The sequence below is a fragment of the Cervus canadensis genome, chromosome 28 (assembly GCF_019320065.1).
Source record: "Cervus canadensis isolate Bull #8, Minnesota chromosome 28, ASM1932006v1, whole genome shotgun sequence".
NCBI lineage: Eukaryota > Metazoa > Chordata > Mammalia > Artiodactyla > Cervidae > Cervus > Cervus canadensis.
Genome location: NC_057413.1, coordinates 7438649 through 7452840, shown reverse-complemented (window position 1 = coordinate 7452840; position 14192 = coordinate 7438649).

The following is a 14192-nucleotide window of genomic DNA, read 5'->3' as shown; positions in this document are numbered from 1 at the left end:
ATCTGACCTGCTTCCCTCAGCACTGTATGCTAAGATTGTGTAATATAATGTAGTCATTTTCCAAAGAAGCAAGCTGAGTCACGGGACAAAGAATGATTTTATTTTCACATTTTTTGTCGGTCGATATCCAAGTCAGAAATCACACGTTAGGTTCTCTGCTCCTGCCCTACCCTCCTTCTCTGCCCCGAGATGGCTCTGCCTCTATGGGCTGAGCACGTCAACACCTGAGAATCACGCGCTGTGCCCGAGAGGACAAACAGCCACACTTTTGAAATGGAGTATTGATTCTTCAGAGGTCCGTCATATCAGACATACCATTTCACTTGAATGAAGCAAATTTTTTTTCAGTGTTGCAAGAGGGGAAATATTGGTACAGGATGGATTTCCTTGCTGATAGCTCAGCAGGTAGAGAATCTGCCTGCAGCGTAGGACACGTAGGAGATGCAGGTTCAGTCCCTGGGTCAGAAAGATCCCCTGGAGGAGGAAATGACAACCCACTCGAGTATTCGTGCCTGAAAAATCCCACAGACAGAGGAGCCTGGGAGGCTACAGTCCAGAGGGTTGCAAAGAGTCAAATACAACTGAGCAAGCAAGCAAGCAAGCAATGACTTAAATGAGAACTTCCTTTTTTAATTTCCCGGGAATCCCGTTAGGCCCTGCTTTTGTCATTCTCCCCAGATATACCTGTGCATTTAGGATTTAAGGTGGGAGGGCAAAGGATTACAGATCGAGAAAAACTGGGTTTTTCTGGTTTTCAAGGGTGAAGGAATTTAGACATTAGTAATTATATAATGGATTTTGTAATTTTCCTTTTTTATCTAAGAATTGAAAGCTCAACGGCCCCTATCCATGTAGCACTGACACCAACATCTATTTCTCCAGATGAAACAAAAAAAAAAGCCTCACTTACCTTACTGAAAGTGTTCCTTTAGTTTTAATTATTCCATGTTTAGAAGTTGAACAATTCAGAGGAGTTAAAATAATTTTCTCAGGTCTTCAAAAGACCATTCCTATTTTGGAGCCTCAAGGTCCTCCATGCTAGGAAGGTCCCTAAGATGTATCACCTGTGATTTTGTTCAATACAGAAATCATTAAAGTACAGCTTACTGATAGAAATCAGATTGCTATGCCCAGCCTTCTGCAGCGAGTTTGAAAATGGCTACTCTAAATTGTGGTGATTAGATGTTAAATGGTATTCTCTAAAAGACACGAGAGATTAAAATAAATAAGTTAAAATAAATTAATTAATTTTTAAAAAAGAAAGAAACAAAGACACGAGAGAAAACTACTACACAGAGATATATGAAAACTGAAAAGAAATCTGTCAGTTTTATTCACATAATATTGATAAATGACCGGATTTAAAGTGTAGTCTTTCGTAAGTGACACCAGCGAATTGGTTCACACCCTTATTTAATTTGGCCACACTTACTGGAATCCTATGGGTGCAATTAAACCTGGACTTCCTGCACAGATGAATGTCTCTACAATCTTTCAGCTGGCTTACAAAGACCTCAGAAAGGGAGGTTATACAAGCTTTGTTCCAGAAAGTTATTTCCCTATTTTTTTTTTCTCCTTTTCAGTGATTCTTATTTCCTTAAATATTTTTGTTGGTTTTTCTGCTTTCTAGCAAATGTACATAAGTATCTTGATTAAGCAGCCTCTCCACCAGCTTCCCAGGCTGCCATCACATTATCATTATCGAATTATGATCTACCCAAAGATCTTATATCCCAAACATATACAACCTGAAAGGCTTTCTTTTTATTTACTCAGGTAATAAATTATTCAAATGTCTAACTCGGGCGAGGCCCACACTGGTGCCGTGGAGAAGTCTCTGGGGATGGTCTCTGGGGCTATGCAGGACACGCTGATCTTCGCATTGTGAGCAGAGAAAGAAAGGCTGTGGGGGGCGGTGCTGGGGGGTTGGTAGGATGGGCTGCCTCTTTCTTCAGTCCCTCTTTAAAAAAAAAATAGAGGGAACAAGGAAACTTTTCCTAGAAACCCAGCAGAGATTTCCCCTATTTTTCCGCTGGCCAAGGTGTGGTTCTAGGACCACTGCTAAAACTAGCACTCATGAAAGAATGGGACCAAAATGTTTGGCTTAGACTAACCATTTCACAAGTAGATATTGAGAAACCAACCCAAAGAGCCACAGCAGGCGTGTAAACAAATCGTAAAGTGCAAGGTAGAAAGTGCCGAACCATTAAAGTAATGTAACTGAAGTGTTTTGGTGTTAAACCTGGAGAACTTATTTCCCATCTGGGGATTAAGAGAGAAAAGACTTCTGAACTGAAGATTGGAATCAGGAACAAGAGAATGAAAGACATCATTCTGGTTTGCCCGTCAAGAAAACAGCAATGGGAGAGAAAGGGGCCTGCAAGAGGGTACGAGATACATCTGGCTGGGATAAGAGAGGTACATCAGTTAGATTTTGCTATGATAACAAACAAGCCCCACGTCTCAGAAGTTTATAACCACAAGTTCTGTCTTGCTCACAGATCTGCTGCTTGTCTGTGGCTGTGTTCGGTGATGCTTCAGGTATCTCTGGGGACTAGGCTAGAGGACCACCCCCTGCCTGGGATGAGAGCAGAAACCCATATCTATGGGGAAGTTTCTAGGGGCCCGACAGGCTAGGGGGTGTTGGGGTGCTCCCTGGAGATGCAACTGAAGTTGCACCATCTTATGCCTTCTACCAAAGAGTCAAACACGACTGAGCGACTAACACACACACAGGCACACACACCTGCACACACACACACACACACGCACACACACCACTGAGAGGCACAACGTCTGGTAGAAATCACTGGCTACGGCCGGTAGCACATGTCACAGTAAGTGAGCTGTTCTAATCGATTTAGTCAGTTTTGCCGGAGAAGGCAATGGCACCCCACTCCAGGACTCCTGCCTGGAAAAGCCCATGGATGGAGGAGCCTGGTAGGCTGTGGTCCATAGGGTCGCTAAGAGTCGGACACGACTGAGCGACTTCACTTTCACATTTCACTTTCATGCATTGGAGAAGAAAATGGCAACCCACTCCCGTGTTCTTGCCTAGAGAATCCCAGGGACGGGGGAGCCTGGTGGGCTGCCATCTATGGGGTCACACAGAGTCGGACACGACTGAAATGACTTAGCAGCAGCAGCAGCAGCCAAGGGTTGAAAACAAAGAAGGGTCTGTTACACATCCAGACAACTATTAATGCATAAACTGCTCTAGAACTTGGGTGTTTTGATCTAGCAGATCAGATGGTAAAAGAAGTCTGAGATGACGGATGAGGAATCTGAAAGCCTGGATAGGAGACTCACGCTATGTCTTCTTCTGCAAACTAACTCTTGAGTTGGCTAAAAAGTTCATTTGGGTTTTTCCATTCACTATGGGAAAACCAAGTGAACGTTTTGGCCTATCCATACCATTCTTCTTGTGGAAAACAGTTCCTGGCTTGCTCCTGGTAAAGAATGACTATTTGACCACGAAAACCAAATTACCACCAGTCAGAATGTAATCAGTCCCATAAAATAATGGCCTCTCCTGCTCCCTTCCAAATCTCATACAAATAACTCACCTTGGCAAATTCTAACCTAGAGCTATACAGAATAAATGTCTCAGTTCAGTTCAGTTCAGTCACTCAGTCATGTCCAACTCCTGGCTGTGTCCATGGACTGCAGCATGCCAGGCCTCCCTGTCCATCACCAACTCCTGAGTTTACTCAAACTCATGTCCATTGAGTCGGTAATGCCATCCAACCACCTCATCCTCTGTTGTCCCCTCCTCTTCCCACTTTCAATCTTGCCCAGCATCAGGATCTTTTCAAATGAGTCAGTTCTTTGCATCAGGTGGCCAAAGGATTGGAGTTTCAGCTTTAGCATCAGTCCTTCCAATGAATATGCAGGACCGATTTCCCTTAGGATGGACTGGTTGGATCTCTTGCAGTCCAAGGGAATCTCAAGAGTCTTCTCCAACACCACGGTTTAAACACATCAATTTTTTGGTGCTCAGTTTTCTTTATAGTCCAGCTCTCACATTCATACATGACTACTGGAAAAACCATAGTCTTAACTAGGTGGACCTAGTTGGCAAAGTAATGTCTCTGCTTTTTAACATGTTGTCTAGGTTGGTCATAACTTTTCTTCCAAGGAGAAAGCATCTTTTAATTTCATGGCTGCAGTCACCATCTGCGGTGATTTTGGAGCCCCCAAAATAAAGTCTACCACTGTTTCCACTGTTTCCCCATCTATTTCCCATGAGGTGATGGGACCAGATGCCATGATCTTAGTTTTATGAATGTTGAATTTTAAGCCAACTTTTTCGCTCTTCTCTTTCACTTTCATCAGGAGGCTCTTTAGTTCTTCTTCACTTTCTGCCATAAGGGTGGTATCATCTGCATATCTGAGGTTATTGATATTTCTCCCAGCAATCTTGATTCCAGCTTGTGCTTCCTCCAGCCCAGTGTTTCTCATGATGTATTCTGCATTTAAGTTAAATAAACAGGGTGACAATATACGGCCTTGACATACTCCTTTTCCTATTTGGAACCAGTCAGTTGTTCCATGTCCAGTTCTAGCTGTTGCTTCCTGACCTGCATGCAGATTTCTCAAGAGGCAGGTCAGGTGGTCATCTCTTTAAGAATTTTCCACAGTTTTTTGTGATCCACACAGTCAAATGCTTTGGCATAGTCAATAAAGCAGAAATAGATGTTTTTCTGGAACTCGCTTTTTCAATGATCCAGCGGATGTTGGCAATTTGATCTCTGGTTCCTCTGCCTTTTCTAAAACCAGCTTGAACATCTGGAAGTTCATGGTTCACATATTGCTGAAGCCTGGCTTGGAGAATTTTGAGCATTACTTCACTAGCGTGTGAGATGAGTGCAATTGTGCGGTAGTTTGAGCATTCTTTGGCATTGCCTTTCTTTGGGATTGGAATGAAAACTGACCTGTGGCCACTGCTGAGTTTTCCAAATTTGCTGGCTTATTGAGTACAGCACTTTCACAGCATCTTTTTTGAGGATTTGGAATAGCTCAACTGCAATTTCCATCACCTCCACTGGCTTTGTTCATAGTGATGCTTTCTAAGGCCCACTTGACTTCACATTCCAGGATGTCTGGCTCTAGGTTGGTGATCACACTATCATGATTATCTGCATCATAAAGAGCTTTTTTATATAGTTCTTCTGTGTATTCTTGTCACCTCTTCTTAATATCTTCTGCTTCTGTTAGGTCCATACCATTTCTGTCCTTTATGAGCCCATCTTTGCATGAAATGTTCCCTTGGTATCTCTAATTTTCTTGAAGAGATCTCCAGTCTTTCCCATTCTATTGTTTTCCTCTATTTCTTTGCACTGATCACTGAGGAAGGCTTTCTTATGTCTCCTTGCTATTCTTTGGAACTCTACATTCAAATGGGTATAGCTATCCTTTTCTCCTATGCTTTTCACTTTTCTTCTTTTCCTAGCTGTTTGTAAGGCCTCCTCAGACAGCCATTTTGCTTTTTTACTTTTTTTTTTCTTGGGGATGGTCTTGATTCCTGTCTCCTGTACAATGTCACAAACCTCCGTTCATAGTTCATCAGGCACTCTATCAGATCTAGTCCCTTAAATCTATTTCTCACTTCCACTGTATAACCATAAGGGATTTGATTTAGTTCATACCTGAATGGTCTAGTGCTTTTCCCTGCTTTCTTCAATTTAAGTCTGAATTTAGCAATAAGGAGTTCATGATCTGGGCCACAGTCAGCTCCCAGTCTTGTTTTTGCTGACTGTATAGAGTTTCTCCACCTTTGGCTTCAAATAATATAATCAATCTGATTTCAGTGTTGACCATCTGTTGATGTCCACGTGCAGAATTTTCTCTTGTGTTGTTGAAAGAGGGTATTTGCTCTGACCAGTGCATTCTCCTGGCAAAACTCTATTGGCCTTTGCCCTACTTCATTTTGTACTCCAAGGCCAAATTTGCTTTTTGCTTGTTACTCCAGGTGTTTCTTGACTTCCTACTTTTGCATTCCAGTCCCCTGTGATGAAAAGGACATCTTTTTTGGGTGTTAGTTCTAGAAGTTCTTATAGGTCTTCCTAGAACCATTCAACTCCAGCTTCATCAGCATTACTGGTCAGGGAATAGACTTGGATTACTGTGATATTGAATGCTTTGACTTGGAAATGAACAGAGATCATTCTGTCATTTTTGAGACTGCATCCAAGTACTGCATTCTGGACTCTTTTGTTTACTGTGAGGGTTACTCCATTTCTTCTAAAGGATTCTTGCCCACAGTAGTAAATATAATGGTCATCTGAGTTAAATTCACCCATTCCAGTCCATTTTAGTTCGCTGACTCCTAAAATGTCAATGTTCACTCTTGCTGTCTCCTGTTTGACCACTTCCAATTTGCCTTGATTCATGGACCTAACATTCCAGGTTCCTATGCAATATTGCTCTTTACAGCATCAGACCTGGCTTCTATCACCAGTCACATCCACAACTAGGTGTTGTTTTTGCTTTGGCGCCATCCTTTCGTTCTCTCTGGAGTTATTTCTCCACTGATCTCCAGTAGCATATTGGGCACCTACCAATCTGGGGAGTTCATCTTTCAGTCTCTTATATTTTTGCCTTTTCATACTGTTCATGGGGTTCTCAAGGCAAGAATACTGAAGTGGCTTGCCATTCCCTTTTCCAGGGGACCATATTTTGTCAGAACTCTCCACCATGACCCGTCCGTCTTGGGTGGCCCTACACGGCATGGCTCATAGTTTCACTGAGTTAGACAAGGCTGTGGGTTCATGTGGCTCGTTTTCTGTGATCCCGGGGTTCTCTGCAATGCAGGGGCCCCAGATCGGGAAAGGGAAACGACATTGGAGAGACAGGTTGTGACTCAGTCAGAGATGGCCTTAAGTGCTGTACCAATTAAAAAAAAAGCAACAGAGAGTCTTCTAAGGACTTAGGGGGAACAGTGGCATGAGCTGGGGTTACTCTGAAGCGCTATCTAGTTCTCTGTATGTAGAAAGGTCACAAGGGGACGCAAGAACCATGACACTCACTGCCTAATTGTGCTCTTCTGTGCCTGGCCCTAAAATATATCATTTTATTTAATCTTTAGACTTCAGTTATTTTAATAATTTATATAGGATCCTGGCAAGGTAGACCTTCTCATCCCTATTCTCAAGATGAGAAAACTGAGACACAGATAGGTCAAGGGACTTGTTCCTCTTCCCCCACCTAGCAGAGGTAGAGCCGGGCACCTAAGTAGGTTCGCCTGATTTCCGTGTCTGAACACCTCCCCTCTGGAAGACTGTCTGTACCTGTGGACTGAAGTGTAGAGATGGGAGCCCTACAGACAGGAAAAGTCCAGGCTGACATCTCTTTGCTTTCATTCATTTATTTATTCCTTCATTCAACACATCATTAGAGGTTATAGGTTAGGCAATTCAGAGGAGATTTGAAGGGCACTATTTTAGCATGCCTTCAACTGTCAATCTTCAGATGCAATATTTAACTTGGGTCCAGGTGAATCAAACTCAGTTATAAAAACTACTGATCTGATTGTCATTTGCTCTAATATTTAAACTCTAAGAGGGTAGGGTAGAACATGTCTACCATACCCCCAAGTGTCTGTGTATGTTAGTCCCTCAATCATGTCTGACTCCTTGGGACCCCACCAGGCTCCTCTGTCCTTGGAATTCTCCAGGCAAGAATACTGGAGCGGGTTGCCATTCCCTCCTCCAAGGGGTCTTCTAACCCAGGGATTGAACCTGGGTCTCCTGCATTACAGGCAGATTCTTTACCACCTGAGCCACCAAGGAAGGCCTCCAAGCATCTGGCATATATCAATTTCTCAATAAAGATATAACGAGTAAATGTGGAAGCACCTGAGGGACTGGCTGAATAAATGAGGAGAACCACAGAGAACTTACTTCTGTGGTGGTGAGAACTGGCTGGTGGTCGGTCTGCTGCTGAGACTCCTTCTGCAAACCCAGAGCAGGAACTCTCCCTCACAACGATCAAAAGCCTAATAACTCCCTTCCAGCCTCAGTGTCACTTCCAGCTAATCCCCAGCCAAAAGCAAATTGAAATGTCCAAAACAGACACCTAGTTACCACGTTATTCTCCCAATGATCAACTGCTAGAGATCTTCCACTTGACTCCAAAGTTTGGCATAATAGTTAGGGACTTTAGGAAGGTCGTGTATACACTGCTAGATTTATAGCTCAGTTGGCAAAGAATCTGCCTTCAATGCAGGAGACCTGGGTTCAATTCCTGGGTCAGGAAGATCCCCTGGAGAAGGAAATGGCAACCCACTCCAGTGTTCTTGCCTGGAAAATCCCATGGACAGGGGAGCCTAGCAGAATACAGTCCATGGGGTCGCAACAGTCAGATGCGATTTAGCAACTAAACCACCACCATGTACACACTGCTAGATTTAAAATGGATAGCCAACAAGGAACCACTGTGTAGCACAGTGGAACTCTGCTCAAGGTTACATGGCAGCCTGGATGGGAGGGGGGTTTGGAGAGAATGGAAATATGTCAACATGCCAATGGAAATATGCCAAGTCTCTTCACTGTTCACCTACAACTATCACCTGGGTCTCCCTTGCTGCAGTCAGATTCTTTCCCATCTGAGCCACCAGGGAAGCCCGTTTTGTATTGGGGTATAACCATTTGTATATATACAAGCTGTAAAAAATCTTACTGCAGGGAGGGAGACCCGGGTTTGATCCCTGGGTCAGGAAGATCCCCTGGAGAAGGGAAAGGCTACCCGCTCCAGTATTCTTGCCCGGAGAATTCCATAGGCAGAGAAGCGTGGAGAGCTACAGTCCATGGGGTCACAAAGAGCTGGACACAACTGAGTGCCTACAATTTTCAATACAAAATGTTTTCAGTATTAAGAAAAAAGTTTGGCAGAGGACCCACGGGACAGAGGACCCATCAAAGGCCCCTTTGGGAGTCTGTCTTCAGCCCATCTTTCCATCACTTACCACCAGCTCAGCAACCCAAACCTCTAGACCCTACACTCCATCCACATGGGACTGTTTGCAATTTCTTATACTGCAGCCCTCTTCCCTTTTTCCACCAGAACCCCCACTTACCCTTCAAGTCACAGCAGCTCAGAAATCGTCCTGACCATCACCTCATTTAGAGCGAGTTACGCCTTCTACTGAAATGAAGGACACCTTGTTTGTAACTGTCTTCCCATACTGCATTTTGATTAGGTATTTCCATGTCTCAGGCCCCCTAGGTGTAGAGAGAGCTCAGAAGTGATAATTTACCTTCGCATAGCTGACTCCTAGAGAGGTGGCCAGCACGTCACAGGTGTTCAGCAACTGGTGGTTGGATGAATGAGCTTATGGAGTCAATGGAGGGAGGCTTCTGCTTGGCCACCAGCCTTTGGTCCAAGCTTCTTTCCCTGGCTGTTCATTCTGGTTACAGATGGTTCCAGGGCCCTGTATCTGCCACTGCAAGCAAAGGAGAACTGTTCCTGGATGCTCAGTGTATATGTTATATCTTTTCAGCCACAAAACCATCCTCTGCTGGTACTAGTAACCTGGGGTGGTATTTTGGTGACCAGGAAGGAAATTATCCTCTGGGTTAAATCTGAGATGCTAGCCTTTGCATCAGCCTAACCCACTGTCACCCTGGCTTTGCTGTTTTGACTAAATGCCTTGTTGTGCAGGCTAATTTGTGAAAACAGAAAACACACAGATGAAGACTCTGTGAAACTGGTGACTGCATGCCATTCCATCAAGGCACCGTCTAAAAAGGGGGCAGAAAAGATGTTGCTGTTTTTAACGTCCAGAGACATTGAGGATATGACTAGACACATTTCTCCCTTTCAACTGAGAAATATTCCCCTGTCCTTTGCAGCAAGTGGAAGGATGACAGCAAACTCTCATCTTCCCCGACAAGACAACTCAGACGTTATCCTCAGGGAAAGGCAGCTGATCACTTGGCTCAACTCAATGAGAATGTGGAGTGTAATAAAAGCACTCCTGGGCCCCGCTCCTTACAGCTGCCTCCTTTGAACACATGCGAGACTCACAGGATATTCTTCATTAGACAAGGAGCACACTTATGATTTTTATTCCTAAAAGGCTCTTGAGTCCCGGGAGCTCCGACAAGAGGCCATTTCTGCTCTATAATGCAGACCAAAAGAGCTCTTCTCCAGCCCCCAGATGTGACCCTAACCTACCTACTCTGGTCGACATTCATGTCTCTACTCTGAACTCTTAAAAGCTCTTCCTGCATACCGCAGAACATCATGGATTCTATTGAGTCATGTGCCCTCCTCTCATGATTCATATTGTTTCAGGTAGATTTAAAACTTCTGAAGGACAGAGGACCCACCATATGCTTCTTTGGTAACCCCTAGAGTGCCTAGCGCAATGCTGAATACATACCTTATGCTCAATAAATAATCTGATCAAAACATTTCCAAGCACCAGATATGTAAAGGTTGTGTGGGAGAAGATTAATCATATTATGTCAGCTTCTTTTTCTGCAACTTCACAAGAAACTATCACCAATTTATAACTTCACAGTGTCTCTTTAGGAGACCTAGATAACAAACAATGTTCCATGATCAATGACTCATACAGTTTTCTGTCAGCCTGAAGCTGATACCCTAGCTTGTGCTAACATGGCATTGTTTTTAACAATAGGATTAAAGCAGCATCACATTCTTGAATCTAACCAGGACACATCTACCCGAGGAATTCTGCGTGTCACTCTGTTGTCATAATTTAGGAACAATAGTCAGCAGGAACGGACATCTGTGAGAAGGCATTTTCAAAGAGTAATGTAATTGGATGCATTGTTTTAAGAAAATCAGTTGACAAACTACAATTCATTATTCAGACTGCAAAAACGACAATTACATATACAAACTTTCAGTTCAATTCAGTCGCTCAGTCATGTCCGACTCTTTGCAACCCCATGGACTGCAGCACAGCAGGCTTCCCTGTCCATCACCAGCTCCCAGAGCTCGCTCAAACTCATGTCCATTGAGTCAGAGATGTCTCGTTTTTTGAGTGTTGAGTTTTAAGCCAGCTTTTTCATTCTCCTCTTTCACTTTCATCAAGAGGTTCTTTAGTTCTTGTTCACTTTCTGCCATAAGGGTGGTATCATTTATGTATCTGAGGTTATTGATATTTCTCCCAGCAATCTTGATTCCAGCTTGTGCTTCTTCCAGCCCAGCGTTTCTCATGATGTACTCTGCATGTAAGTTAAATAACCAGGGTGACAATATACAGCCTTGATGTACTCCTTTCCCAAGTTGGAACCAATCTATTGCTCCATGTCCATTTCTAACTGTTGCTTCTTGACCTGCATACAGGTTTCTCAGGAGACAGGCCAGGTGGTCTGGTATTCCCATCTCTTTCAGAATTTTCCACAGTTTATTGTGATCCACACAGTCAAAGGCTTTGACATAGTCAATAAAGCAAAAGTAGATGTTTTTCTGGAACTCTCTTGCTTTTTCTATGATCCAACAGATGTTGGCAATTTGATCTCTGGTTCCTCTGCCTTTTCTAAAACCGGCTTGAACATCTGGAAGTTCTTGGTTGAGTCCTGGCTTGGAGAATTTTGAGCATTACTTTGCTAGTATGGCTAGTTAACTTTCACATACAAAGTTTACAAAATCACAAAGATAAAAATGGAGTGACCACAGGATTACCTATCAAAAGCTGTAATTCTATTAATACCATTGGAAGGACTGATGCTGAACCTGAAGCTCCAATACTTTGGCCACATGATGCGAAGAACTGACTCATTGGAAAAGACCCTGATGCTGGGAAAGATTGAAGGCTAAAGGAGAAGGGGATGGCAGAGGATGAGATGGTTGGATGGCATCATCAACTCAATGGCCATGAACTTGAGCATATTCTGGGAGAGAGTGGAGGTCAGAGGAGCCTGGCGTGCTGCAGTCCATGGGGTTTTGAAGAGTCTGACATGACAAAGCGACTGAACAACAACAACAAAGACACTTGGCAAACCGCAGGCTTGGAGAATCCCTCGTTTAGGGATCATAAGAAAAAACATAAAAAAACCTTAGAAGGATTGGAATCAATTACTGTTGCACAGAACCACAGGATATTATTTAAGGAAGTCAGGAATACTTGAGGTTGTGGTGTTGAAGGCCAAATTACCATGTTTTCCCACAAAAGTCTTACTCCCTGGCCTTCTCAGACATATAATATTGAGGGAATGGAGGATATTGTGTTTCCCTATTATTATATATTTTATTCTTTATCTCCAATTTGAATTTTCTTTCCCTGGATTCCTACAGAATTTTACCTGTACCAACAATATAGTAAGTAATCCATATATGCTGTGCCTTCTATAAATATATGCATGTCATTTGCTCTACAGAGGTCCTTACTGACAGAACTAACGATGATAAGGATGATGATGATATAACATAAGATAGCATTTATTAAACTGTTACTGTGTGCCATGCTTTAGTGGGTTTCATTGATTCAGATTCATTTAATCACCATGCACTCAGCTTTGCATGTCCATTAGCCCTGACAGTACTAAAATAAAATTATCTGTGAAATCAACAAATGGTAAGTAAATTAAATTGTTTATTTTCCCTTCAAGTAACCTGGGAACATGGGCAGATTTGTTTGAGATCCAAATACATGACTGGCTTTTCTCCTTTAAAATGTTCAGAAGCCTCTTCTACCATATCCTAAGGGCCAGGCCTTCTGAAGGTATGATTTCCTCCAAGTCCCTACTGCCACAGTAGCTACCTAACAGGTTCTCAGAAAATGCCCTTAACTTACTTATTCCACAGCAACAATTACAGTGACTTGGCATAAGCAATAATGATCTCCTGAGGACACTGCTATGGACTATAGACAGTGAACATGTTACCACTTCAAACCTATAAGCGTCAAGAAGATCATGAGGGATGTAAGTATACATATGTTGTTTTGGCCATAACATTCATTTGGGTTTTCCCATAACATCTTACAAAAACCCCGAATGAACTTTTTGGCTTACATGTTTCAGGTAAGCCCTGTGATGAGTTTGAGAGGTCCCTGGATGTTTCTAACTAATTTGTTTCTAACTAACTAATTCTAACTAATCTTTGTAACAAATTCCGGGGGATAATGAAGGACAGGGAAGCTTGGTGTGGTGCAGTCCATAAAAGAGTCCAACAGGGCTGAAGGACAACAACAAATTCTAGTCAATCCAAAATGTTCTAAAATGCCTGGGTCTGAAACCTTTTAATACTATGAAAATAGTAAAAGAGAAACTGTGTGTGTTATTCTAACACTCTAAAAGACTTAAAAATAAATTGCAAATATCTGAAAGAAACTCCCACTCTTGGGGAAATTACTAACTTGTGAGTAATGTGAAGACATTCTCAATAGCTTCCTAGCTGCATATCCCATTGCCTTCACTGTTTACTCTTTAATTAAAGTGAGTCCATCCTTTTATCTCTCATGAACTCCCAAATACACACAATGGCTGGACAAAAATAATCACTCTTCCTACTCCCCTTTCTGCCCTACCCCTCCTCCCTTCTAGCACTCCTGGGGTTAGAGTCTCCTGAACCAATGGAGGTTGGCAGAGAGGGGTGGGGGGAAAGGAAGCCAGGGAGCCATGGCAACCGCGAGCTCCCTCACTATCCTGGAAAATTCTGAAATGGCCTATCTTAGTAACAATCTATGGAATTTGCCTCAAAAAGAAAGCTGGAGAGTTTCCTCCTTTTCTGATGAGGGGAATCTTAGATCCTGGCCTCAGAGTTTATTTCTTCTTGGTGTTGGGCGGGAAGTCAAGTGGCTCAATTCCCAAGCCTTCTGGATCTATGTGAAAGTTCTCAGCCTGTACCCAAGCCTTTTTCTCTGCCAAGCGGTGCAATGAAACTTGTGAGAACAGGTTTTTCTTGCGAGGTAGCTGAAGCATCTGCACCCATTTCTGGCAGAAAACCAAAGTAAAAAAAGATTTGGAGAAAAACTTACAAATATCGAAAGGGGCTTGATAGGAATTTGCTCTAGAAATTTAATGACTGCTCAAGGGAATGTGATTCTTGTTTGACCTTTATCTAAGCGGTTTCTCTCCAATCATGGCACTTAAACTTAGCAGTAATTCAGCTTTACCAGCCAGGACTTAAGCAAACCACATTTATTTAGATGAATTATAAGACTTTTACTAGTTCAACATGATTAGCATGTGGTCAAGGAAGTCTTTTTCAACAAT